General features: G+C 42.2%; 1 long non-coding RNA gene across 1 annotated transcript; it reads left to right on the forward strand.

Annotated features, from left to right (window-relative positions):
* Nucleotides 1–2,456: 2,456 nt before the first annotated feature.
* Nucleotides 2,457–27,608, forward strand: LOC307226924. The gene is made up of 2 exons (XR_013843704.1): nucleotides 2,457–2,637; nucleotides 27,438–27,608. It is a non-coding gene; the product is annotated as an uncharacterized lncRNA (long non-coding RNA).
* The last annotated feature ends 70 nt before the right edge of the window (nucleotides 27,609–27,678 follow it).

Genomic DNA, 27,678 nt, shown 5'->3' on the forward strand with positions numbered 1-27,678 from the left:
TTAAATGGGACTTATTCCCATGTTATGGTGCATTGGATTGGAGCCTTAACCTTCTGTTAATTAAGACTATGCTTTAAGTTTTGCTTTTGAAGACTGATAGCATTATGCTCCTGCCCTCTTAAAATAAATTAAAATGAGGTCTGGGAAACTGCAGAACCCAGGGCAGTAGTGTTAAGAGTTCTGAATTATCTTTAATAGATTATTAAATTTGCTTCTCACCCACCGTAAAAGGAGATGGTGACAGATGATGGAAGGAGAAGGCTGATAAAGCTGGTCTTTCAGCAGCACTGGTAGAACGGCCCTTTCTCCCATACCCCAGACAGCCATGCCCTGGAGCAATTTGTCCTTTTGTTGCAGCTTGGTGGAAAGAGGAGCCCAAGAGAGCTGGTTTTTTGCCGGTGGCAGCAACCTTGAAATGGACCTCCCTTCCCATGCTGCTGCAGTGGAACCACTGTCACTCTCTGGACTGGAGCCTCTTGGCTTTGCTACTCCTGCTCCTTGCTCTCTGCCCACCTGCCTTCTCTCAGAATGTGTACAATGGCAAGAGTGAGTCAATGCACCAGTTCCATCCATTAACCACCACCCCCCCTAAATCTAGGCTGTTGTGCTTGCAGGGCCTAGAAGGAGATGAGGATCGGGCGGGGTGGTTTTCCACTCAAAGTACCTTGCACAAGACAACGGACCCCACCCAAAACAAAACACTGAAACCTTCAGCTGGGATTGTACATACCCACATAGGCGTGAGTTCAAATTCTTTTCTGTGGCGAACTCAAAGAGAAGAGGCCCAGTCCCTAAATATAGCAACCGGCCCAACCTGTATCCCTATCAGGTGTATAAAAGAGTTGCTTGTTGACATGTAGACTGTTCTAAATGTTACCTTGGTTGCTCTTTCCCCAGATACTTGATTAGTACTATAATTAGGCACTGGAGAATGTGACAAGGAAATTAATGTCAAGATGTCCCCCTTTCTGGAGATTAGGACTCTTATAAATGCCAGGAATACTGAAGAGTTTGCCCTCAGCGCTGCTGACCTCAGCAATGCTAGGCATGCTTAACAGGAACATGGCAGTAAATTGGCTGGGAGGGTTTGGATAAATGACAAGAAACGAATGCATTTGAATGGCTTGATGGGATGATGCTTTAAGTACCCCTCCCCATCATGGTTCACTTCCTGTTTTCAGGTGTGCTCTCATTGTGGGGTGGGGTTGAAGAATCCACAAGGAGGCATTAGTAAATCCCAGCTGAGAAGAGCCTGAGAAACAACTGTAAAATAAAAATAACAGTGACCGAAATCTCACTGGGGTGGGGTCAGATACATACGTAATTGTATTTGTATGCCACCTTTCCACAGTTCAAACCATGCTCAAAGCAGCTTACAACACAGAAAAAATGCATAACTAGGTGGCGCTGTGGGTTAAAGCCTCAGCGCCTAGGGCTTGCCGATTGAAAGGTCGGCGGTTCGAATCCCTGCGGCGGAGTGCGCTCCCGCTGCTCGGTCCCAGCGCCTGCCAACCTAGCAGTTCGAAAGCACCTCCGGGTGCAAGTAGATAAATAGGGACCGCTTACCAGCGGGAAGGTAAACGGCGTTTCCGTGTGCGGCTCTGGCTCTGGCTCTGGCCAGAGCAGCGATGTCACGCTGGCCACGTGACCCGGAAGTGTCTCCGGACAGCGCTGGCCCCTGGCCTCTTAAGTGAGATGGGCGCACAACCCCAGAGTCTGTCAAGACTGGCCCGTACGGGCAGGGGTACCTTTACCTTTACCTTACAGCATAACAAAAGCAATCATTAACAAATAAATAAAACTTTAAAGAATACACAACCAAACTGAACAATTTCTACATAAATCACAACAAGACCTTAAATAAAGATACAAAAAAAACCTACAGCAGCAACAGCAACAACCCTGGTCCAACAAAACCCCCAAAACAATACTCAAGAGTCTGTTCGGAAACCTCAGCTTCTTGTAGCTGGAATCAGTCAGGTCCCCACCCTCCCAGGTGAGGTGAAAAAAGGCCAGCAAGGCAGGGAGCAGGTCTTTCAGGGCTCAAACAACCACAGTGGGCAAAGTTATAGAGAAACGAGAACTAAATGACAATCAACTTTGAAAACCTTTGGTTGACTGTTCCCATTCATGTCCAAGTGCCTGGGAATGGATTCTGTACTTGGACTTTTCTTGCAGATGCTCTTATGTTCTTCTATTCAAAGTCATCCTCTTTCTTGGGTGTGAAGAAGCTTTGGCCCTCCATGTTTGTTATTGAACTACAACTCCCAGCACTCCTAGCCATTGGTCATGCTGGCTGGGGCCAATTGGAGCCCCAGCCAGCATAACCAATGGCCAGGGATGATGATAGTTGTAGTTTTATTGTGTTTTTAATATTCTGTTGGGAGCCACCCAGAGTGGCTGGGGCAACCCAGTCAGATGGGCGGCATACAAATAAATTGTTGTTGTTGTTTCAGCAACAGCTGAAGGCTGAAAGGTTTCCAATACCTGTTCTACCTGAAGGGTTTTCTGGTCAAAATCCAGTTTAAAGATCAAATATACAAAGAAGGGAGAGCAGAGACCTTGAAGTAATGGCAGACTGAGCAATCACACAGTAAGAATCATGCAGGTCACCGAGTTAGAGTCTTCCCCATGGTGGTGAGATGCTTTCTATTTATATTATGGTAATTGTTTCTGAACTTGCGTCAATACTTATAAAATAGAATGCACACATTTTAAGCAAATAGAATGCACACAGTTTAAGCAAATTCCTTTGTCCTGGGGGAAAGCAATCAACAAATGTCCAACAGAACCATGAATGTTTATAATATGGAATTATGGATTTTGTTGGATGCTAGCAGAGAGAGGGGGGGGGGAGAGAGAGAGAGGTAGAATGAACCAGACTTCTTCTTCCATTCCCACCTTTAGCATCTGAGAGAGGTTTCTTAGAAGAGTAAGAATCCCCATTCACCATAATGTAACACCAACACATAGCTGTTTACAGTGCTATTTTTCTAGAAAATGAGGCGCCGGAACTCATTGTGAACCCTCGTTCTCTTAGAATGGAATGGTGTCCACGTGAGATGTGCCGGAACTGAGTTCCAGTAAGTTCCGGCTGAAAATAAAAAGCCCAGGCTGTTTATAGGATTCATTGCCAGCTGCTATTGACTGAAGTCAGACATCTTTTTGATTCATCGAATGAGCCATCTTACATATGTCATTCCTTCCTACATTCTTGATCAAACCATCTGGCCCAGAAAACCAGGCCAAAACTATACTTAAGAGACTGGAAAGTGGAGGAAATGAAAGGCTCCAAGAGCCACGAGAAATAAACACAACAAAAAGCACACCATGGCAATAGAAGAGGAGTGTGGGTGGTGGAAAACGACTGGAGTATGCACACATACACTTGCCATCATTTCAATTGCAGCTTTCTTATGTTGCATAAATGCTTGTGAAGGATAGTAGTTTCTAAAGAGAGTGTTATTGCTGGTTGGATAAAATTCCTTCCAAGCAAATAAGGCAGCTAAGTCCAACAGGTCCTGGCAGGTGCTGTTTTGAAACTTAGCAGCATCCCTGGAAGAATCACGGTAAGATATTCCCAGAGGTGAATGCCAGAGAAGAAGGGTGATGTTTCTTGAGACTGGAAGCTATTGGGAAGGGCAGTTAGCATCTGCGCAACATACTGCAAGGCTGGATGAGTGCTGAATGGTGCCCAGCCTTATCAACACTGATGTAAACATTTAATTATGGTTTAGACATATCGAATGAGTCCAGTTTCACCCTCTCATTGGTAGGAGTAGATCTAGTCTGAACTTCATAACATATGAAAGCATTTCTCCCTTGAAAACAATAGTAAGAGAGCTAGTCAATAAACGTATGCTGCGCAACTCTGTAAGTAAAACATTTTTTTGTTTTTTATGGTTACATAATGGGAGTCATGTAAGGTGGGGGACAGGATATAAAGCATCTGCATGCACCTTTGGCATCATGCAAGATCTTGTCCTTCCAACAATTTGAAACTGGACATATTGGTGTTTTGTACAATCAATGCTGCTTTAACCCAACTGTTACATTCTGAGCTCAGCAACACAATGCCTCGTGAGGGAGATTTTGTAACTTCTGAACCTTCTCACAAGGTTCTAGCCAAATCCTAGCCAAACTAATATAATTCATTATTCATGCTGTCTACTCAACAAAGGCCTTTTTAGCTATTATCACAAGTACTTCTTAGTATTTATGTATCTTAATAATCAGTTTTTTCCCTTCTATACAGAAAAAGATGCGTTGCCTTTAAAAGTGAAGGGGAAATATGTGAGTCTTTCAGTCTCTGCATGCCAAATTTCCTGTGCAGGTACCTGAGCAGAATGCAGCAAATGTCCTTGAAGGCCAGTCATTGTCACATTTTACAGTCAGCAAGCTGCATTTAGCAAAGAATTGTTTATTATTTCTTTAGGACACATTATGACACCAAAGAGGCCAGCATGAACTCTGAATAAAAATGACATTTTTTCCCCCAGTGCCTCATGCAGAAAGAGAGAACTGTTTACCATAAGAAAGATACCAAATGCATCTTCATATTGTAATACTGAAAGGCCTCTGAATTTATTTTACCTCATGGTTTTCCCTACTGTTGTGGACTGACGCCATCAAAAATAAATTTCAGAGTAAACAAAATTATATAGCCATTCAACAAATTTTCATTGCACGGGATACCATCATTAGTATAGAAGAAGCAAAGCAAATTTCCCTGTCTCCATTACCATGTGCTCTCTCTCCTGTATGACTGAAGCAATGTCGAGAAAGTGAGAGATGCAAGTTGGATGAGGAGGACATAATGTAGATAACACCAGAAAAACCAAGAGACAAGAAGCTTCAAATCCACATTAAACTCTCCTGTGGATAAGCCCTCAGACAGGATAGGAAAGCAGCCTGGACACACAGGGTGGCATTCAGCTAAGTTTTACTCGCAGGAAACCCACTTAAATGAATTAACATGACTGTTAGATCCATTAATTTCAGCAGATGTTTTCTGAGTAAAACTTGAATTCCACCCCAATGACTAATCTGTCCGCTCTGAATTTGTGAGTGGGGTGGCCATGTTGGAAAATGATGTGGTTTGTTATCTAAGATAAGGTCCACAATTCACACTGTGAAGGATTGATATCATTTCAATCATTCTGAGTTCTGTTTCTAGTTATAAAATGGCCGCTTTTAGTTTTAAAGGGTGTTCTGTCCAAAAGGATCAAAAGCCTACAGAAGGGCCAAACATTCGGCCCAAGAAAAAAAAACTTAAGAGGAGGAAAGAAACCTAATGACTTCTGGAATGAAAAAGAAACTTAATAATTTCAGGAAAATGAAAAGTTACCCAGAGCTCTACCCTCCTTCTGATTGGCCGAGGGGTTGGGAAAAAGAGTTGGAATAATATATACACTAGAACCAGTTGAATGTACTGAGGATACAAACCTATCACAAAATACAGTGAGCCAGCTGCCTTGGCTGAAAATTTTGGATACTATTAATGTTGGTTGCTATTTTCTATGGACAGAACTAGAAGCCAGTGCAGGGATTCACACACCCAGAGCCAGCTAGAATCCAAATACTAAAGTGAAAAGTTTAGATCTAGAAACCAATGTTGCAGCATAAAGTGAGTTTTGGGAAAATCTATTTTCCAGGTGATTTCTCAGTAAAACCCCACTTCTCTTAAAGCTGGAAAAGAGAAGAAAGTCGGCTGCTTGTTTCAGAAGCAATTTACATTTGACATTTAATTCTCACCATTAGTCATTTAGCTTTCTCCAGACAGATTTGGCACTGTGGAGCTAAAACTACAAATGAAATCAATTTCTCCCATTCTCTAACAGGATATGTTTGTGTGTTTCAAAGCAAAATTCAGGGAGAGCGAATGGGAGAGTAGAAAGGACTTAAAATTGCCAACTGCCTCTTACGTACAGAAGCATTTCATCCAGTTTCAATCCTGCTAGGTTAGCCACCTTATTAGCACTACTGTTATTAGGAGCACGGTCCATTACATTAAAAAAATAAACCCTAAATAAATACGTATTTGGCATGCCATCAACATACACATTCAAAATTTCACACATGCAACAACCAAAGGCAAAACTGAATATTGTACAAATTGTGAAAAGCACATAAACTATGTGTTTCGTGGGAATTTTGCCACTACATCTGCTTGCAGAGTGGGGTGCGAACACTGAAGATCAAAGGATTAATTTCAGACCCATCGTGAACTTTTGTACTACATACAGGGCCTCTGGCACAACACTCACTTGAAGCCTAGTGTTATTTCATTTGGAAGCTCCAAGTGCGTAACTTGATGGTTTCTTCAAACGTCTTCCAAGGAGATGAAAAAACAATGCTGTGTTGTGCCTCTTTTGGCTCCTATTTATCAAATTGCTCATATCAGGGGAAAGAGGGGAATTTAGCACCACCTGTGAAGATGAAGGGTTATCCGGTTTCCTAATGTGCCAGTCAGAACAGGGAGGTGGCAGATTGGAAAGAACATAGGGTGGCTGTCATATGGCAGAATCACAGTTGCTCATCTGCCTGGAGAGAAAACACTATACTACAAAGAGCTGACAGTGGTGAAAAATAACAGTGGGCAAGAATCAAAGCAAGATGGGTACCTCCTACCCAGTCCTATAAAAAAAAGAGATGCTGGCTAAAGTCTCATTTAAAATCTCACTCTAAAGAGTGTTGTAGACACATAGAATGCATACAAATTCTAGATAAATAGGAATCCTATTTGTGTGAGACTGTACTGTCACTATAGTATATGGAAAACATATAGTGAATCTCAACAGAAGTGATTTTCTAAAAGTGTGAAGAATAAACTTTGTTATAGAATGAATAGCATTCTGCCCATGTAGACAACAGAAACCTTGCTTCCACATGGGATCGGTGCTCCTCCTGCATGCAGGGCTGTTGTTGTTGTTTGTAGCAGCCACACAACATTGGCATCAAAATGCCAGCCTGTAACTTTCCCCATTTAATCCAGATTAACCCTTTCCATGGAAAAGCATTCCTGTTTAGCCTACCCAGATGCTTAGAAAGTTGAGGTGATCTTAATTTGCTTTAATAATTTAACTTTCGCATGCTTAAGAGTAGGGTTGTACTTTTTTCTTGATTTTACTGTTGTTGTTTTACAATCAAGCAGTATATAAATTTCATGAAATAAATGAATAATAAAAAAAGAAAAATCAAATGAGTTGTGTGTTGTTTTTTAAAAAAATATAAACCCTGTAATCAGTGACCTCTCTAAATGTCCTATTTGCAATATTAAGCCCCTGTGTGGAAGAGAAAGGACGTGGCTGAGGCTCAGCGAGAAACATGGGCTCAGGTGGTGCATAATGTACCTTCTATCTCCTGTGGCAGGAATGGGGGACCTCTGGCCATACAAATATTGTTGCACTCCAATTCCCACCAACCCCAGGCAGCATAGCCAATGGTCAGGGATGATGGGAGGTATAGTCCAACAACACCTGGAGGACCATGGGTTCCCTATCCCTGTTCTCTGGCAGCGCTTGACCACTAAACTGAACCTACAGGAAGCAGTAATGCCTTCCTTACAGGTATGTTGCATGTCCTTTTACCATCTGTACTCTTCCAATTCACCATATCTACTGTGCAGGCTAGCAGATCAATGTGAATAACATGTCTGTGTCAGTGGAGGACGGTCCACAGAGCAAACAGGGCGCTGCTCACCAGCCTCCTCAGCCTGCCTTCACCCCTCCTTACTTAAAACCAGCCTAAGGAGTGGCACTGGCTGACAGCTTCCTGTTCCTTAGCCTCAGTGTTGCCTTTGTAGAACTCAGCAGAGAAGACGACGGAGACAAACCAGAGTTACTTGGCTCTGTTTGCATTGGCTGTGGCTCCCACCTATGGTTTGCTTAGGTTGGCCAAACCTGCTAGCTGTTTGTTAGTATTTTCATTTTTTAAAGAGAAATTGCTGGGTTATGACTCTCAATAGCTGGATCTTCCTGAATGGAGCAAATGCATCCCTCTTCCCCAACCCAAGGATATCGTAATGTAGGTGTGTGTCTATCTGTCTATGAAAGAGTACAAAGGATGCAGACTGCATTTTTTGAGAAACGCAGGTAAAGAAGCAGAGGTCTAGTTTTTAGGTTCTGAAAAGTGCCTTTTGGGAGACTGGTTGTCTGATAGAAGACAGTGAGGTTTTCTATTAGAATGTTTAGCCTGTGCACACTTACCTATGTTCAGCCTGTATACATGAATCCAAATATTACCAAACACCATAACGCTCCAGTGACCGCCTCCTAAAGGAAACAAGAGCTGCACCCCCCCAAACTTCACACAGCTCAGGAAAGTGTGGCAGACATGACAGCAACAAGATTGTTTTGTCTTTCTAATAATTGATATTGATCCATTTAAAGACTTGTGCAGAATGTTCCAAAAACAGAACGTAAGTATGTGTTGCTAGGGTCAACTGGCAGACGTTGAGGCCTCACCTAATTTAGGCCATGGATTTGAGGCAACCTTTCGGTAATAATTCAAATATCCGTTTTATGCATAGAGAAATATAAAAGAGAGAAAATAAAGAAAAAAGGGGGAGCGATAGGAAGAAAATATTCCAGGAGGCATTTCAAAAAAGCATTAGAATGAGGAGAACATATTTTCAACTGCCTTTGTGCTACTGAAATATAGTTAACATTCTGATATTATAGAGGTGGACATAATATTCATCCCTGGATAGGCTAAAAACTCATTTTAGCCTATATTGTACAAAGCTGTCTGCTGTAGTGGAAGGAATTTATCATCTTATGGAAGTAAACCTAACAAAACAGGTTTCTGTTTCTTGCCAATCTGTCATTTAGACTGCCTTCGCCTAAAAGGAAGCCTACCGTTCACTGTCTCAGAACTGTGGTGAGATATAATGCAAGGGAAAGAGGTGTATTTAAACAAGGCATTCAAACCACCAAGTCTGCTAGCTGAAAGACCAGGACATAAGCATAAAGATAGTGGTGTTATTCATATTGGATGGATGCAACAGCCATCCTCCCACACAATGGAGCATGCATAAGAAGGGACCACCCATAAATTTAAAGCGAATAGTGGTGCTCCAGATAAGGGGAGATCCTGATTGGTCTTGGACCCCACCCTGTCCCCACATGAGGAGATTTGATACATGGGCATGCAAAGGACCCCTGTTTTCACACATGTGGTTAGCATGTTAGTTAGACATAACACTACAGCACACACAAACACACCCAACACAATATCATCTGAACATCCCTTATGTGTTGTATATAGTACTTTCCCCATCCTATGAGTGAGGCTCCACTCTGCATGCCCTTGTATTGTAAGGCAAGACCTGGACTAGTTTGCAGTAGCATCCCAATTGCAGGATGTCCTCCCCAAGGATACATTTTGAGGCAATCATGTTGGGTATTAGCAGTATCCATAACATTGGAGAATTTGGCATGCACAAATCCGAGGCAGCCCTGGGTACATAGCTGAATTATGGATTATGGTACAAAATTCCCAACCAGTTTTCAAGGAATCCAAGTATAGGAAACAAAACAGGCTGTGTTTGCTACAACATCACCCCTGCTTCTAATATGATAAGGTATGAAATAATACCTAGTAGCTTGCTTCAGCTTTATTGAATGCAATTTCTTTCCTGTGGTTATGTTTCCAGAGCTTTTATCTTCAAATCATTTGGAAAACTTAAAAGCTATGCATTAAACCTGACTACTACTTAGTGCAACATGACAGGCTTGGGGAAAATAGCTGTTTAGTATTCAGATGTAAGAACGAAACCAAATTATTTTCTGTCCTAGGCACAAGCACATTACACAGCAGCCATTCCACCTATACTCCTTTGGTTGGCTTGGAATGAATCAAAAGCTATTAAGAGAAGTAACAGAGGAATGTTTTCCTGACCCAGGCCAATTTCCATGACTCTCCAATGTTTCCACACCTGGATCACTCTTGTCACACATGCAGAAGGGTGCTGTGGGGAAGGATGACGCATCCACAGTTGCATGAAAGTTACCAACCCATTTCTGAGATCCTCAAAAAGACTGATATCTTTTCAGAAAGAATTTTCTTTCCTGTACACACACAATGGGTTAGATTCAGACAAAGTGCTGTGTGCAATGTAGCAGAAAGTTAAAGTCACTCAATGATTTCTTTGCTCTGCTGGTGGAACAAAGCACGCAGAACACTGGATACAACCAGTTTCTTGGGTTTCTCATTTCTTTCCTGCAAAATTATGCTAGGCTCCACTTTTGAATGTATAATACACATAAGAGGACTGTTGCCACCAGAGCTGGGGTGCTTTATTAAAATCAAAAGGGCCTTATTAAATGAATGCCCATGTAGCTTGCTAATTTATAATTACAGTGGTACCTTGGGCTACAGACGCTTCAGGTTACAGACGCTTCAGGTTACAGACTCCGCTAACCCAGAAAGAGTATCTCGGGTTAAGAACTTTGCTTCAGGATGAGAACAGAAATCACACGGCAGCGGTGCAACGGCAGCAGGAGGCCCCATTAGCTAAAGTGGTACTTCAGGTTAAGAACAGTTTCAGGTTAAGAATGGACCTCCAGAACGAATTAAGTTCTTAACCTGAGGTACCACTGCATTGTAGTCTCTCAAAAGTGTTGACCAGAAAAGGAAGAAAGTCTCTTTGTAAAAAGAGAGAGAGAAAAAACAAATTTGGCCAGCTGAAAATACCCCTGGTCCCTGGCCCAAAACATCCTGCAGGTGCTTAGTATTCACAGATCTTTGCCATGCTATGCATTCTTCTTCATTATGAAGTGTCTGCTTTTTAGAAAGCAACCAGTATTGATTTTCTTTAGATCCTTGCTGTCACAAGAGCACCTAACTTAACACATTTGCAATAATATTAATTAGAACGTAACGTGTGATGTGTGTTGCCTGATGAAGAAACGACAGTCACCTCCTATGAGTGATTTCCAAAGTTTTATAAAGAAGACCCGCCATTTCCCACTGCCTCTCCCTCCAAAACAGGCCTAAATTCACACATACAGCCTCCGAAAAGAAGGTTTGCTGTGGCAGGACTGAAGTCACCTGAATGAGACCTGTGAGCTGGATGCCCCCGCCCCCGGCCAGATAAAATGGAGGGAGGGGAATATCGGCAGAACCTGGGGCTCTCCTGATGTTGCTGGACTCTAGCTCCCATCAGCCCTTTGCCGGCTTAGTCTATGGTCAGGGATTATGGGAGCTGTAATCCTGCAATGCCTGGAAGACCCCAGGTTACCCCCCTTCCCCCTCTCGAGACTTTGCCTCCAGAGTAAGGATGGGGGAGAAATTCAATTCAGTTTGCATTTAAAGATGAACCTAACAAACTCGCGCTTTCCAAAACAATCATCCTTTAGCATCTGCACTTCTTTGAATTTTTCAATGCAGTTCTCTAGCCAAGCAATGTGTACAGAGTCAGATTTAGGTTTGATGAGGCCCTAAGCTACTGATAGTAATGGGGCCCTTTGTATGTCCAGCTGTCCTTTGTCAACAACAAATTGTTGCTGCTTTTTGTGTTGAATATATGCTATATGGTCATTTATGGACCTAACAGGTATTTAAAGCCATTTACTTACACCATAGGAGCCTACACAGCACAAAACACTGTTGCTGTATGTAGATTTGATTTTATTTGTTTTTTATCTTATATTTTGGAAATGTATATCCAGTTTCCCCCCCCCCTTTAAATTTTTTTGGGGGCTCCAAGAGAGTGGGGCCCTAAGCTATAGCTTGTTTAGCTTATACATAAATCCGACACTGCATACAAATATGCATATATTGGTGCATTTTTGAAAATGCATACATTAGTGAAAACAGCATACAGAAGTGCATTGTACTGGATAAAACTGCTTTGCAAAAAAAAAAAAAAACCCTCAGGTTTATTGGATAAAATTGCATACAGAAATGAGTATAAGGAGAAATTCACACTAAAATGCTGATGCATTTTCAGAAGACCTTTTTAAAAAAATCACAAACCCATCATTATTTCTATGCCACCTTTCCATAGTTAAAACCATGCTCAAGGTGGCTTTCAACATCTGGAACAGATGAGGAAATGCGAACTTAATATTGGAGGAATGAGAAACTGAAACAAACCAAAATTGGCAGAGTCACTTAAGGTCCCTGTACAAGCTCTCGTCCTTGGAATCCCCTCATGTACAGAACTGCAACGCTCTCCCCCACATTGACATATCTCCTGGCAGCAAGCACCCTCAACTCCATCTATTGCATGTAGACTACAAAGTAGGCACAAATTTGTGTTTGGCACAAATGGTACATTTCAAGATATAATCCTCGTTTTAACTAAACATTCTGTATTGCTGGATATAACAGGTCTCATAATATTAAAGGTTTTTAAAGAAGGATGTTTTAAAGCATTGCTTTGGAAAGCCGTTTATGTATATCCCTGTTTTTACATTTCCCCAAATATAATTTCTGTAACAACAAAGAATATCAATCCAGGCAGAAATAGCTTAACCCCCATGAAGATACCAGGGCCCTGCCTTTTCTAAGCATCCTTATATTTTTAGTCTAATGGCTCCTATTGCTTCCCAGGTACCGGTAGAAAAACTGAAGTGGCAACTCAGTAAACTCCCTGTACAGCTTCATGGTTGCAGATTTGTCGGGAAATATTTAACTACAGAGCTATGTTTGTGCTGCCACTCAGTGGTCAAACGGTGTAGGGGACGTTGGAGAATGAAAGTTAATGTAAGCATGTTCACATACGGCAAACCAAGAATACAAGTTTCAAATACATGGGAATTTTGCCTGAACGCAGACCATCCAAGTGTCCCTATTTTCCCGTGACAGTCCCGGATTTACAGAAGCTGTCCCGGTTTCTGATTTGATCCCAGAATGTCCCACTTTTCCTTAGGATGTCTCTATTTTCATCGAAGAAATGTTGGAGGGTATGCTGAACTTTGTTTCATATCTATGAAGACACTTGTAGGAAATCATCAAAAATCAAGGCACAGTCAAAATGCGTATTTCATGTGCATATTTCACAGAGAAATATCCACAAAAGTTTAAGATTTTGATGTCATTCCAAAATTTGGTCCACTGTACTGGTGTCTGTTCAGTCTCTGCAAATCTGAAGGGGTCATATTTGACATTAGAAATGGAAATGCTGATAATTTCCAAACCCAAAGTGGCCAATTTCTGATCTCACGGCCACTCCACTTAATCAAAAGATGTTTAGAAGCACAAAGGTTATGAGGCTATGGAACTAGTGTTCACTGATAAATCTGACTGATTTTCATTTGGTTGGGCAAGTCTCGCATGTGGGCCTTCTTGGTAGTGGCACCCGCCCTGTGGAACGCCCTCCCACCAGATGTCAAAGAGAACAACAACTACCAGGCTTTTAGAAGACATCTGAAAGCAGCCCTGTTGAGGGAAGCTTTTAATGTTTGACAGACTACTGTATTTTAATATTTTGTTGGAAGACGCCCAGAGTGGTTGGGGGAACCCAGCCAGATGGATGGGGTATAAATATATTATTATTATTATTATTATTATTATTATTATTATTATTATTAGATACCAGACTGCAACCATTAGGTGTGTTTAGACTTAATCTATGAGTATGCTCTCTCCTAGTGATTGAATTATATTTCAGTTTAATCAACTGATTCATGTACAATACCTCTGCCTTCAAAATGTGTTTACCTTCACAGTGCCCTTCATGCCAGTTATGAAATATTCTTGCCTGTACAAGCTTGTGGCACAATAAATGTGGCAGTCATAGAAGCCGTTTCTTATTTTGCCCCTTGGATCCATTCAGAGCTGAGTGCAATCTTCCTGTATAATATAGGTGCAAAAGACTGCAAAAGATTTATAGGTCTGACATGGACAGCTAGCTACCAGTACCTCTAGTTTTCGGATTCACTTAATTGTGTCGGTCCCTCAGAGTCATTTCGGAATATGCTTCAGAAGCTCCTCCACTGTAACATTAGGTTCTGAAAGCAAGAGAGATGCAAACAACCATTGACTGAAAATCAAGATGCAGCTGGAAGGCACAAATAATTACATTCCTGACTAGCTTTGTATATGTGTTTATAATTTTCCCTTGGTCAGCAGACATTGAAGAGTGCAGCCTCTCTACTGTGAATTTTCTTTCCACTCTTTTCATTTAAAACGCCGCTGCACATTTTGCAGGTCACTGCTCACTCAACCTCTGAGGATTTGCAAATGGAAATAAGGTGGACAGCTCATCAGGGTTGTAAATGCTGCACTTCAACAGACAGAGGCACACCCCTGCATGTTACAGGGACACTGCGTCTTTGTTTTGTTTTGCTTTTAAAAAAACAAGCATCCAAATCTCCACTGTGTCAACACTTTCTTTGCATACTGCTTCCCCCCCGCCCCCCCCCCCCCCCCCCGCACACGAAATAACAGGTAGGCAAAAATGAAACAAGCAGGTCAAATACAGCTTTCTGGATGAAAGCATTTTATCTCATTCTGATTCTCAAGTAAGATGTCCTCTGTGACCTTCTGCTGTCGGATCTCCAGCATGCCCAATAAAAGCTGCCCAGAGTTGCTAGGGCAATCCAGTCACATGAGCGGGGTATTATTATTATTATTATTAGGCAGAAATGGGGATTGATACATCAAAAGTGAAACAAAGGTGTTGAAATGAAGTGAAATATATTTGTACAGACGAGGACCTGAGCTCAAGTGGTAGATGCTATCAGGTGAGAAAACCCAGAATCCAGTTCTGAAAGCTGCAGGTCATGTCATGCACTCTTGGCTCTGGTGCATTTTACCTCAGAGGTTTACCACTGAATGTCCACTCAGCTAAGAGCTGCAGCCAATCATGGCTTGCCAACAGGTTTCTAGCAAAAGCAGCTGGGGAGGTTTTGGGGTGCTGGCAGGTTGCTCAGAACTCTGTTCTGGCTTGCTTCAGCTGCCCTGTAAACAAAACAACAACCCTGCTAAGTTGTGCATATGTAAACAAACCAAAATGTTAGAAATCACCATGCAGTTCACAACCAGAATTATGGTACTTTTGTATTTTCATTGCCTCAGGAGTGCCATTTAACTGCAGAAAAGCAATTTATTTATTTATTTATTTATTTATTTTAATAAATATTTATTAAGATTTTTTGAATACAAATGCAAAAATAGTCAACAATATAGCATATATCATAACATGTTTTCAAAACCTCTTTGGACTTCCTCACATCTCCCGCTCCCACTTACATCGTCTTAAATTTTAACCAGCAAATTATCATCTTATTTAAATTCTTAGGTCCCATTCTTTTAAACATAATCTAATTGTTCTCCAAGTGATTTATATTTTCCTCGATCTACTTATCATCCTAATTCCATCTAATTTAATGGTGGTCAATTATTTATGATCTAGCATCCTTCTTAACATTCAACCAAATTACAATACTTTTTAAAATAAATCTTAAATTTCTTCCAGTCTTCTTCAACCTTCTCTTCTCCCAGGTCTCGGATTCTGCCAGTCATCTCGGCTAGTTCCATATAGTCTATCAGCTGCATCTGCCACTCTTCTAACTGCAGAAAAGCAATTTAAACACATCCTCACCTCGGTAGCCCTTTCGATTCGTTCTCTCCACGTGCTCACAGGATGTGAGGAGAGGTGTTGCTCCCAATGCCCTCCTCTTGACTCAGGTGATATTTCATTACTCTGTGCATATCCAGCGATGCATATTGGGTCCTTTTCACTTCAGACCACAAGGGCAATCAGAGCACCTAAGGCAAACTGTCCTGATTACATGAGGCAGGCTCCAGAACCCAGCAGTTCCTTTGGCAAGGCAACTTGTGCCAGATGCACATTTTATTCAGCAGAACATGCCTCCCCATATTATTAATCATCCTATATAGCTTCAATTAATCTCTCTCCAACTATACGAACCGCCACAGGAATATAAGCTCAAAGGAACCAATAATAAAGTGTGGGTCAATTAGGAGGAAACAAATCCAGCAAATGTAACTCATCCGTGGTAACCGTTTAATATCTCTAATATCCGCTGGGTAAAGAAAAGCACCTTAACTTGTATTCCAGTTCCATAGGGCTTCATTTTAGGCACAAAGGTCCCCCAAGTCTGGAACGAGATTCAACTATCATAGGTCCTGTGCTAGTTTGCTTGTACGGCTGCCCTGAGTACTGTGTTTATGAAAAATAAGTAAGTTTTAGTCAAGACAGCATAGAAGCTTTGGAAATGGTGAAGCTTTGCTGATATTCCTAGTTTCCCAGTTGCAAATACTTCAGTTATGTGCATGGTACAATATTGGCCAGATGTGCCTAAGTCTTGCTCCACAGGCTCCTAAGATGAATGACAGTTATGAATGAGCCTGCAGAATGCTTTTGTGGTTAATCACAACTCCGATAGGCCTCCACGGGCAGATTGTCAAAACTAGCAATTTTGCCATTGCAGCATCTTTTTAAAGCAGGATGTCAGCTTTCATATATCTGAGGCTCAAGGCTTATCATGCAAAGAAGAAATCGCATGCGCGATTTCAAAAGGTACTTAGGAGAACTGACAGACCTCAGATGTTCAGAGCTGCTATACTGACCCTTTTACAGCGCACCCTCCATCATTCTTTAGCTGAAAAGAGGGACATTTCTCACTCCCCCTCAACTGACCCTCCTCGAGCCCCTATTTTTGCCCCCCATCAGAAGAAGGGCGTGTTAATATACTTCAGACAGCTCTTGTTTATTCACAGACCCAGAACAGAACTGAACTGAAGGGTTCAGCCAACCTGCTTATATAGAGCTCAACCACAAAGCAACAGTAACAACTTTCTGTACTATCCAATCACTGAACGTCACTTTCAATTCCTTATTTGCATTTACGGACCTGAGTGAAAACTATCTACAGTATCCCCCTCCTGGTCCAGGGTAAGAACTTCAGTACATAACAGGGCGAGTGCCACCAACGTGAGACACAGCCCACATGCCCTCCACTGTCCTGAGAAAACCCCTTAATCCCGATTTTATTTTATTCTTTGGTGGATTTACAAAAAGAAAACTGCACACCAACAAATAAATTTTAGAAAGGGGCAAGATTAGACACGGATGAACAAAGCATTTTTTAAAAAAGAAAAATCAAGATTCCTTGCTGTAATGGATGTTTGGGGGTTGCTCGTGCGTAAGTTGACACCACTCCTGGCTAGGTAGCCTGGTTAAACCTTTCCTGACTGGACAGCCCTTCACTTCGTGGTTGTTCAGTCGCTAGCAGAATCCGTCAGTGGGCGTTTCTTAAACTTCTTCCAGCACAAAAGCTCTTTGACGCCAAGTCTATGCCTACTTTCCCTGCGCGGAAGTCTTCTGCGCAGGGTGGGTGTGGGCAGAGGAGGACCTGTGCTCTCCCCGCTGGTCTCCAGCGAAGAGTCCTGGAGACCCCTCTCCGATTCCCCCAACCGCCCCCCTTTATCCCTGGTGTTACGCTGATTTCCTTCCCCAGCCGATGAGTTCCCTCTTTCCCTGCTTGGCCCTTCTCCGGCATCGCTTGGGAGCCCTGCCTCCACTTCTGGCTCCGATGTCAGTTCCCTGACACTTGCACTCCACTCTACTTTCCCCCTGGCGAAGGGCAGCCCTGCCCTCTGCCTGCCCCTCAGAGCCAGAGCATCACATGGGGCTGGGCCTCTGAGGCAGCAGCTTCTCCTTGTCGCTTACTCTCCAGCAGCCACTACCAGCTGCCCAAGGTAGGAGATTGGCAGCAGTGACCATGGAGATGCTCCCTTGCAGCTCCCACCACTTCCACTTGGGATATGTGGCAGCTCATTTTCCTCCCCGAGCTCAGAAGCCAAGATGGCTTTCATAATTCCAGGGCTGCACCTGGAAAATCAGGACACTTGGAGGGTACATTACAGGGTTGCAACCACTGTTGTTGTTTAGTCGTTTAGTCGTGTCCGACTCTTCGTGACCCCATGGACCAGAGCACGCCAGGCACTCCTGTCTTCCACTGCCTCCCGCAGTTTGGTCAGACTCATGTTTGTAGCTTCGAGAACAGTGTCCAACCATCTCGTCCTCTGTCGTCCCCTTCTCCTTGTGCCCTCCATCTTTCCCAACATCAGGGTCTTTTCCAGGGAGTCTTCTCTTCTCATGAGGTGGCCAAAGTATTGGAGCCTCAGCTTCACGATCTGTCCTTCCAGTGAGCATTCAGGACTGATTTCCTTAAGAATGGATAGGTTTGATCTTCTTGCAGTCCATCAGACTCTCAAGAGTCTCCTCCAGCACCATAATTCAAAAGCATCAATTCTTCGGCGATCAGCCTTCTTTATGGTCCAGCTCTCACTTCCATACATTACTACTGGGAAAACCATGGCTTTTACTATATGGACCTTTGTTGGCAAGGTGATGTCTCTGCTTTTTAAGATGTTGTCTAGGTTTGACATTGCCTTTCTCCCAAGGAGCAGGCATCTTTTAATTTCGTGACTGCTGTCACCATCTGCAGTGATCATGGAGCCCAAGAAAGTAAAATCTCTCACTGCCTCCATTTCTTCCCCTTCTATTTGCCAGGAGGTGATGGGCCCAGTGGCCATGATCTTTGTTTTTTTGATGTTGATATTTCTTCTGGCGATCTTAATTCCAACTTGGGATTCATCCAGCCCAGCCTTTCGCATGATGAATTCTGCATATAAGTTAAATAAGCAGGGAGACAATATACAGCCTTGCCGTACTCCTTTCCCAATTTTGAACCAATCAGTTGTTCCATATCCAGTTCTAACTGTAGCTTCTTGTCCCACATAGAGATTTCTCAGGAGACAGATGAGGTGATCAGGCACTCCCATTTCTTTAAGAACTTGCCATAGTTTGCTGTGGTCGACACAGTCAAAGTCTTTTGCATAGTCAATGAAGCAGAAGTAGATGTCTTTCTGGAACTCTTTAGCTTTCTCCATAATCCAGTGCATGTTTGCAATTTGGTCTCTGGTTCCTCTGCCCTTTCGAAATCCAGCTTGCACTTCTGGGAGTTCTCGGTCCACATACTGCTTAAGCCTGCCTTGTAGAATTTTAAGCATAACCTTGCTAGCGTGTGAAATGAGTGCAATTGTGTGGTAGTTAGTGCATTCTTTGGCACTTCCCTTCTTTGGGATTGGGATGTAGACTGATCTTCTCCAGTCCTCTGGCCACTGCTGAGTTTTCCAAATCTGCTGGCATATTGAGTGTAGCACCTTAACAGCATCATCTTTTAAAATTTTAAATAGTTCAGCTGGAATATCATCACTTCCACTGGCCTTGTTATTAGCAGTGCTTTCTAAGGCCCATTTGACTTCACTCTCCAGGATGTCTGGTTCAAGGTCAGCAACCACACTACCTGGTGTATACAAGGCATCCCTTTCTTTCTGGTATAGTTCCTCTGTGTATTCTTGCCACCTCTTCTTGATGTCTTCTGCTTCTCTTAGGTCCTTTCCACTTTTGTCTTTTATTATGGCAATCTTTGTACGAAATGTTCCTTTCATATCTCCAATTTTCTTGAACAGATCTCTGGTTTTTCCCATTCTACTGTTTTCCTCTATTTCTTTGCATTGCTCGTTTAAGAAGGCCTTCTTGTCTCTTCTTGCTATATTTTGGAAATCTGCATTCAGTTTCCTGTATCTTTCACTATCTCCCTCGCATTTTGCTTGCCTTCTCTCCCCCGCTATTTGTAAGGCCTCGTTGGACAGCCACTTTGCTTTCTTGCATTTCCTTTTAATTGGAATGGTTTTAGTTGCTGCCTCCTGTATAATGTTACAAGCCTCCATCCATAGTTCTTCAGGCACTCTGTCCACCAAATCTAAATCCTTAAACCTGTTCCTCACTTCCACTGTGTATTCATAAGGGATTTGACTTAGATTGTATCTTACCGGCCCAGTGTTTTTTCCTACTTTCTTCAGTTTAATTTTGCTATAAGAATTTTGCTATAAGAAGCTGATGATCTGAGCCACAGTCAGCTCCAGGTCTTGTTTTTGCTGACTGTATAGAGCTTCTCCATCTTTGGCTGCAGAGAATATAGTCAATCTGATTTCGATGCTGCCCATCTGGTGATGTCCATGTGTAGAGTCTCTTGTGTTGTTGAAAAAGAGTGTTTGTGATGACCAGCTTGTTCTCTTGGCAGAACTCTATTAGCCTTTGCCCTGCTTCGTTTTGAACTCCAAGGCCAAACTTGCCAGTTGTTCCTTTTATCTCTTGACTCCCTACTTTAGCATTCCAACCCCCTATAATGAGAAGAACATCCTTCTTTGGTGTCATTTCTATAAGGTGTTGTAAGTCTTCATAGAATTGGTCAATTTCAGTTTCTTCAGCACCAGTGGTTGGTGCATAAACTTGGATTACTGTGATGTTAAAAGGTCTGCCTTGGATTCGTATCGAGATCATTCTATCATTTTTGAGATTGCATCCCAGTACAGCTTTTGCCACTCTTTTGTTGACTATGAGGGCCACTCCATTTCTTTTACGGGTTTCTTGCCCACAGTAGTAGATATGATGGTCATCCGAACTGAATTCGCCCATTCCCGTCCATTTTAGTTCACTGATGCCCAGGATGTCAATATTTATTCTTGCCATCTCATTTTTGACCACATCCAACTTACCAAGGTTCATGGTTCTTACATTCCAGGTTCCTATGCAATATTTTTCTTTACAGCATTGGACTTTCCTTTCGCTTCCAGGCATATCCGCAACTGAGCATCCTTTCGGCTTTGGCCCAGCCGCTTCATCAGCTCTGAATCTACTTGTACTTGTCCTCCGCTCTTCCTCAGTAGCATGTTGGACGCCTTTCGACCTGAGGGGCTCGTCTTCCAGCGTCATATCTTTTATATGCCTGTTGTCTTTGTCCATGGAGTTTTCTTGGCAGGGATACTGGAGTGTCTTGCCGGTTCCTGCTCCAGGTGGATCACATTTGGTCAAAACTCTCCACTATGACCTGTCCATCTTGGGTGGCCCAGCACGGCATAGCTCATAGCTTCTCTGAGTTATTCAAGCCCCTTCGCCACGGCAAGGCAGTGATCCATGAAGGGGTTGCGACCACTACAGATAAGTAAATGCCTGGTGCAATTATAGATGGGCTGGTTAACTCATGAAAGGCACAATGGCTGAGAAAGGGGCTTCTCACTCAGGACTGAACTCAGTCCTGCACTTGAAGTCCTAGGTTCTGTGATTCCTATGGTCACATTTAAGTCCCCAAGGTGCATAAGTATCAATCAAATATCATCACCCCTAATAGCAAGCTCAGATGACTGAGTGCCTGTCGCTCTGGAAGCACATCAGGGCAACCCAAAAAGAAGGTAGTGGCTTCTACATATGTTGAGGATGCTCCAGGTATACAGTAGTCTAGATAACAGTAGGGAATAAGCTGGTGAATTCAAAGAAAGTTTAAAAATTATGCACAATAGGAACCAGTAAATTTATGGCATAATATATTTGAGTGATCAAAGTGGCACTAGACCCTTTTTTATGTCATTTGAGAAATTAAATACTTGGCACCTGAAGTCAAGATGATAGATAAATGTGGGTACTTGTGTACATTAAATCCATACCAAAACTGACAAGAAGACAAGAACTTCAACAGAAGAAATGCAGAGTCTTTAAAGTTCCATTGAAATCATTGGACCTGACTTGGTCATTTCCATTAACTTCAGTGAGACAACTATGAATATGACTAATATTGAATACAACCCTAACCCTATGCTTTCATGGACTAGAGTCCATTTTGTCACACGTGTTACGTATACTCCTATGTTGGCCGGTAGGTATACATATGGGGGTGCAAAGGGGGAAATGCAGAAATTGGAGTTAAATGGCAATGAAATGCAAAAAGAAGACCCCTGTTGGGCTGCAGCAAAAGGCCTACTGGCTCACACAGTACAAGGCAGTTCTAAAGATTGCAGAGCCAGTGTGGTGTAGTGGTTAAGAGCAGTGGACTCGTAATCTGGTGAACCGGGTTCGCGTCTCTGCTCCTCCACATGCAGCTGCTGGGTGACCTTGGGCCAATCACACTTCTTTGAAGTCTCTCAGTCTCACTCACATCACAGAGTGTTTGTTGTGGGGGAGAAAAGGAAAGGGGAATGTTAGCCGCTTTGAGACTCCTTCGGGTAGTGATAAAGCGGGATATCACTTGATCTTAGCCAAAAGGCCGAGAAGCGATATGATAAAGCGGGATATCAAATCCAAACTCTTCTTCTTCTTATGAGCTCCCCAGGACTGTCAAGACTTTGCTCCAAGCCTTGCAGCCACACAGCAAACGATTACATGTTATCTATAAAATATTATGCAGTTCATCATAAATGTATAAGAAGCAAAAAAAATAATTGAGTTTCATACTGAAACGAATAGCATAAGGAAAGCTATGCCAGTGACATTCATCATTTTGATGTTAATTAAGAACTAGGATAATGATTGAATTAAACACTACCACCACTCCCCCCACTCCAAGAAAATGCTTTCTGTAGCGTTTAGCAACAAAATGTTACAGAATCTGGGGAGCTTCCTTGAGAATTTCAGCTTCAGTGCCTAAGTGCACAGTTCCTAATTGTGCCTTCCAGGTCTGGATCTAGGGTCAAAGGGACCTTTGGAGAAGGGGTGCATGGCCAATCCCCATTTGCCATGGTGGATTGCTCCCCTCCCCAGGGTTGGGGTGGAGGTCTGTAGGATTACTCCCAGCATGCTGGCAGGGCCCACTGCAGACATCTTTCCTTGGGGCTCACTTTAAAATAAATCTTACTGGCTCCTGCTGCATTTTCTCCACAACATTGTGGAAGTCAGCACAATTCATGGCCGCCACTAGAAGAGGGTATGTTTTTTGCCATGGAAGCTTACTTCCGTCACTGTCTTGAGCCGATTCTTACTTCCAAATTGCTGAACAGCTTTAAGAATCACCCTCAGCTTCCCACAGAAATTGCAAGTTACGGTGCCAGATGTGCCAAAGCCTATGAAATCCTCTGATAACATGCCCCGTTAATTTATTTGACATCTTAATTCTGATTCTTCATCATATCAAGTTTCAGGGCACATACGGATATATGTGAGTAGGACCATTAATGAGATGAATCCCATCTTTTACTACAGAGGAAGCAGCATTTTTACAACTTTGATCACGCTCTTTGAAGTGGCAAAAGGAACATTCATTTTATGGCTATGGGCTTAGCCATTTCCTTAGCTGTTGCTTTTGAACTCAGATATCTTTGTCTCTGTCAGTGCTTGTGTGCAGCCATTTCATTAATGATTTCTGCTGCTAAAATATTAATAGATGATTTGAGGACTTAAAAGCTATTGAAGAATCTGCAAAAGTGAGGTAGGAATTCATCCATGCCAAGTCACTTAGGATTTGGTCCAAAGCCCATCAAAATCACTTCTTTGGGAAGATGCCATTCATATAAATCTGCATGAATCCCAAGTGGTGAAGAACAATTGCAGTGACTCATTTGGGTCCCTCTATTTGTATCCACAGCACAGGCCATGTCTAGTGCAAAACAGAGCACAGCTAAGAAACCATTAAATATAGAGTGGGTGCTGGAATAATTTTTCCCCTCCCATTCTCCTCAATTGATCTCATGAAAAATGCTGATATGAGTTACTGTTGTCCACTGTATGAGATAGATTGTACAACTGGAGCCACGAGACAATTAAAATGTTAGCAATGATAAGTGGTATAGTCCTCATGAAATTGTGCCATCTCAGAATGTGCATGGATATATCCTGTGTCCCACAATCTCCCTCTACATCAAAGAGAAGGTTTTTAATACCTGAGAGCAATAAAATATCTCATAGAGAAGTTATTTTTTTCCTGTCAGGTTGTGGTGGGGCACCTGTTGGGAAATAAATATATATATATATAATTGAATCCCTCTGATTTGAATATCACTTGTTGGCAAATCAAACTGACTGGCTAGATCCTTTCGAGTCTGCCTTTCACCCTGGTTAGGAGACACAAACGCACCAAGGAGTCCAACTCCATTGGATCTTCTCCCTCAGGAGCATTTGATATGCCTGTCCTCTGATGTACCTGCTGTCTGGATTCCATTTCAGATTCCCATCTACCATAAGAGACAAACAACAGCTAGAGTTTGTGCACCAGCTGGTTCAGATCCTAATTTGATATCTCAGAAAAAGTTGCATGATTGGACCAAAGTGGTTTGTTTTATCTGTACTGGCTGCCATTTTGTTTCTCTGCTCAATTCAAGGTGATGATTTAAACCTTTAAAAAAACCCTTAAACAGCTTGAGACCTAGAAATCTTAAGGACTGCCTTCTTCAACATGTTTTTTTCCTGCATGTTCCATTCATCATCCAAGACCTTGTTCCAGATCCTTCAGCCATCTGGAATGCAGTGAGCAGTAAAAAGTTGGGCCTTTTCAGTGATGGCACCCACCTTGTGGCATGTCCTCCCAAGCTGGCATCTACTGAGCTCTTTAGGTGCCTGTTTAAAACCTGGTGATTTAAAAAGGTGTTTGAGTATTCTTTCTTGGATGGGCATATCAGTGCTATTTATCTCCTTGGTTTATGAACTGCCTCTTTTGCTGCTTGCTCAAATTTTTGCTTCCTATAATAATGGTTGTTTTATTATGATGATAGTTAAATGTATGTTGTACTTTTGTTTTTAGATTGTTTGATATTTTATAGTTATTGCTAATAAATGGCACACACATTTCTTCATGGATGAGGGAAATATGTTAATTAATACTGTTGTGATTCCTCACAAATCTACTCATCTGAATTGTACCTCTTTTCTCTAAAAATAAGAAGATTAATAGATGTGTTGTGCCTCCCTTAATATGCTACCTCAGCCTGCCACACGCAGAATGGCCTGTTACGTCCATTGCCACATTTCTGTGGAGATGAATTGCCAGACACACAGAATATCTGCTATGAGGGAGAGGAGCTAAACAGTGATTCAGGCATCTGATTTATTCCACCTTATGTATCAGTCGCAACACATTTTTTCCCATTAGTCAGTGATGATTATGAAACTACAGCATTAAGGCGGGGGGAATTAAAAGGAAAAGGTAATATGTGTCCATCAGCTGATCAGAGTGGCATACCCTCCAACATTTCTCCATTGAAAATAGGGACATCCTAAGGAAAAGTGGGACATTCCAGGATCAAATCAGAAACCAGGACAGCTTCTCAAAATCAGGGACATCCCTGGAAAATAGGGCACTTGGAGGGTTTGGAGTGGCAAAGTGAAAGAGGACAGCTAAGCTGTTTCTTATTTCTGCTTTTAGACTGTCCATAGCATGTCCTTAACATTTGCTATACAGGGACGCAGGTGGCGCTGTGGGTTAAAGCCTCAGCGCCTAGGACTTGCCGATCGAAAGGTCAGCGGTTCGAATCCCTGCGGCGGGGTGCGCTCCCACTGCTCGGTCCCAGCGCCTGCCAACCTAGCAGTTCGAAAGCACCTCCGGGTGCAAGTAGATAAATAGGGACCGCTTACCAGCGGGAAGGTAAACGGCGTTTCCGTGTGCGGCTCTGGCTCGCCAGAGCAGCGATGTCACGCTGGCCACGTGACCCGGAAGTGTCTCCGGACAGCGCTGGCCTCTGGCCTCTTAAGTGAGATGGGCGCACAACCCCAGAGTCTGTCAAGACTGGCCCGTACGGGCATGGGGAACCCTTACCTTACCTTAACATTTGCTATATACAGCCAAGACTGACACTGAACTGCAATAAATAGCAGGTAATATCAACAATGCTTGGAAGACGAAACAGGGGGGAATAAGGTTTAAATATTACAGAGATTTAGTGAGAACCTTGATTGTTGCAACTGCAAAGAAACAGCATTCCTAACTATATTGGAAGCAAAATTGAACTGGACTCCCAATATGCCAATTTTTTCAAAATATCTCATCTCTGCAATCATTCTGTTGCTTGCATGAGAAATTTCCAGTCTCAAGGTAATAGCTCCATAACACTTTAAACAATATTCTCTAATGGAGTGTTTTAGAGCATATTACTATGAGTGGGAGCTACTTTGTTTCTTCATTCTTCATTCTTAACGTGCATTTTACTGGATTTTTAATGTTTATTTAAGTTTGGCAATGAGATCATTCCTTCCCTTCCTTTCCTTCCCCTGCATTTCTTTAGAAAGCTATCGATCCCACAGATTTATGTTAATTTTTGGTCTGCAAAGCATGACAAATCATTCATTTTTAATGCACCAAAATGGCATACCAAGTTTACTTCTGTGTTTAATTACCATGTAAAGTAGCTAATTAGAAATATATATATGAGAAAGCCAATTAAAACTGGAATTCTTAAAATAAACACTATTTACTTTGACCACAGCTTTATAGATAGCACTGGTTGAAAATTAATTAAACGCCACAGATTCAAAAGGGGAAGATGTAGCTATGTAGAAACATATTGCTATTTAGAATCTAAATTATTCATTACCATAAAGAAAATGCTAAATCATTATCCCAGGTTACTATATAAGGGAGTGGGATTAAAGATAGCCAGTGTGCTTGCCAATACATAGACTGATAATCTCAACAGATCAGTTTCCATCCTGTGCTGCAAATTGCTTTTGAAACTCTACAGCAAGAATTTGAATAATTAACACCAAGGTCCAAACTGCAAACTAACCTTTTAATTGCAGTTAGCCAGCCCCAAATCTCAGAAATAAGACAAGGCTGAGTTGAATGAAGCTGCAATAGAGAGAAATTTGCATCTGGCTCTGAATTTTTAAAATTGGACAGATACAGTTTTGATTCATATTGTCATTTTACAATGACAATAAATTGCATGTCCATCCCATTCGGTACTAACGGGCTACGTTTCATTCTGAGATAAATGTGCAGCTAGGTTTTATAGGTCTAATCCCAATCTATTAAAATCAGTTGAAGTGCTGCCCTCTATTTCAGTAGAATGGCTATTGACCCTCTATTCTACAGGACAGAGAAGTCAAGACTGACATCAAGACTGCAGCCTCTTTTAATTGGATCTCACTATACTCGTTTGCAGTCTTACTATATTTATCCTGTCGTATGTACCTTCCTTTCCATTTTCTCAGGCAACAACAAAAATTCCGTCTGCAGTGAGCAGGAACGTTTGTACTGGCAAAGCACAGAATAAACATGATTTGCCAGGGTACTTTTTTTCTCCTCCCAAATATTGGGTTGGTAGGCAAAATCTCAAAGAAAAATCAAAGAGATTGGCTGAGCTTAGAAAAGGTATTTGCTGCGCACAGCAGTTTGCAAGTTCCGTGTCACAGCTGTCAATAAGAATCAGATCTGAGGGTTTGCTGAAACCTGAAAGGAATAATCAATCCTTTAGAAGGCAGAGGGGGAATCACCCTGCAATGTTACAGGAACTGCCTAACCTGTTACTGCGCTCCCAGGCTCCCCCCCACACACACACACACACAATTCCCACCTATCATTCTCAAGGGGCTTAATTTTTGCATTGTACATGTCCAGCATTGAAATGCTGCTTCGATAGCCTCTTTCATAACATTTTCAACAAGATAACACCTACGTGCTTATACTTTTCAGACATATATGAAACCCCCTAGACTGACAACAGAATTGTTCGCCTTCACAAAAGGACTGTTGTGGTGGTGATATTGATTGCACACAGGTAAAAGTTTTGCCACAAAACACCACGAAGACTTCAGGAAATGGACTGTTTATCTCTCTGCTCAACATTAAAATCTCTTATGCTTAGGATGTGTATCAAGTAATCATCTTTTCCATCTTAATTTGTTGATTAGGAGTTTTTAGGAATCAGATAGGA

This window comes from Podarcis cretensis, assembly GCF_951804945.1.
Source record: "Podarcis cretensis genome assembly, chromosome: 11".
Classification (NCBI taxonomy): domain Eukaryota; kingdom Metazoa; phylum Chordata; class Lepidosauria; order Squamata; family Lacertidae; genus Podarcis; species Podarcis cretensis.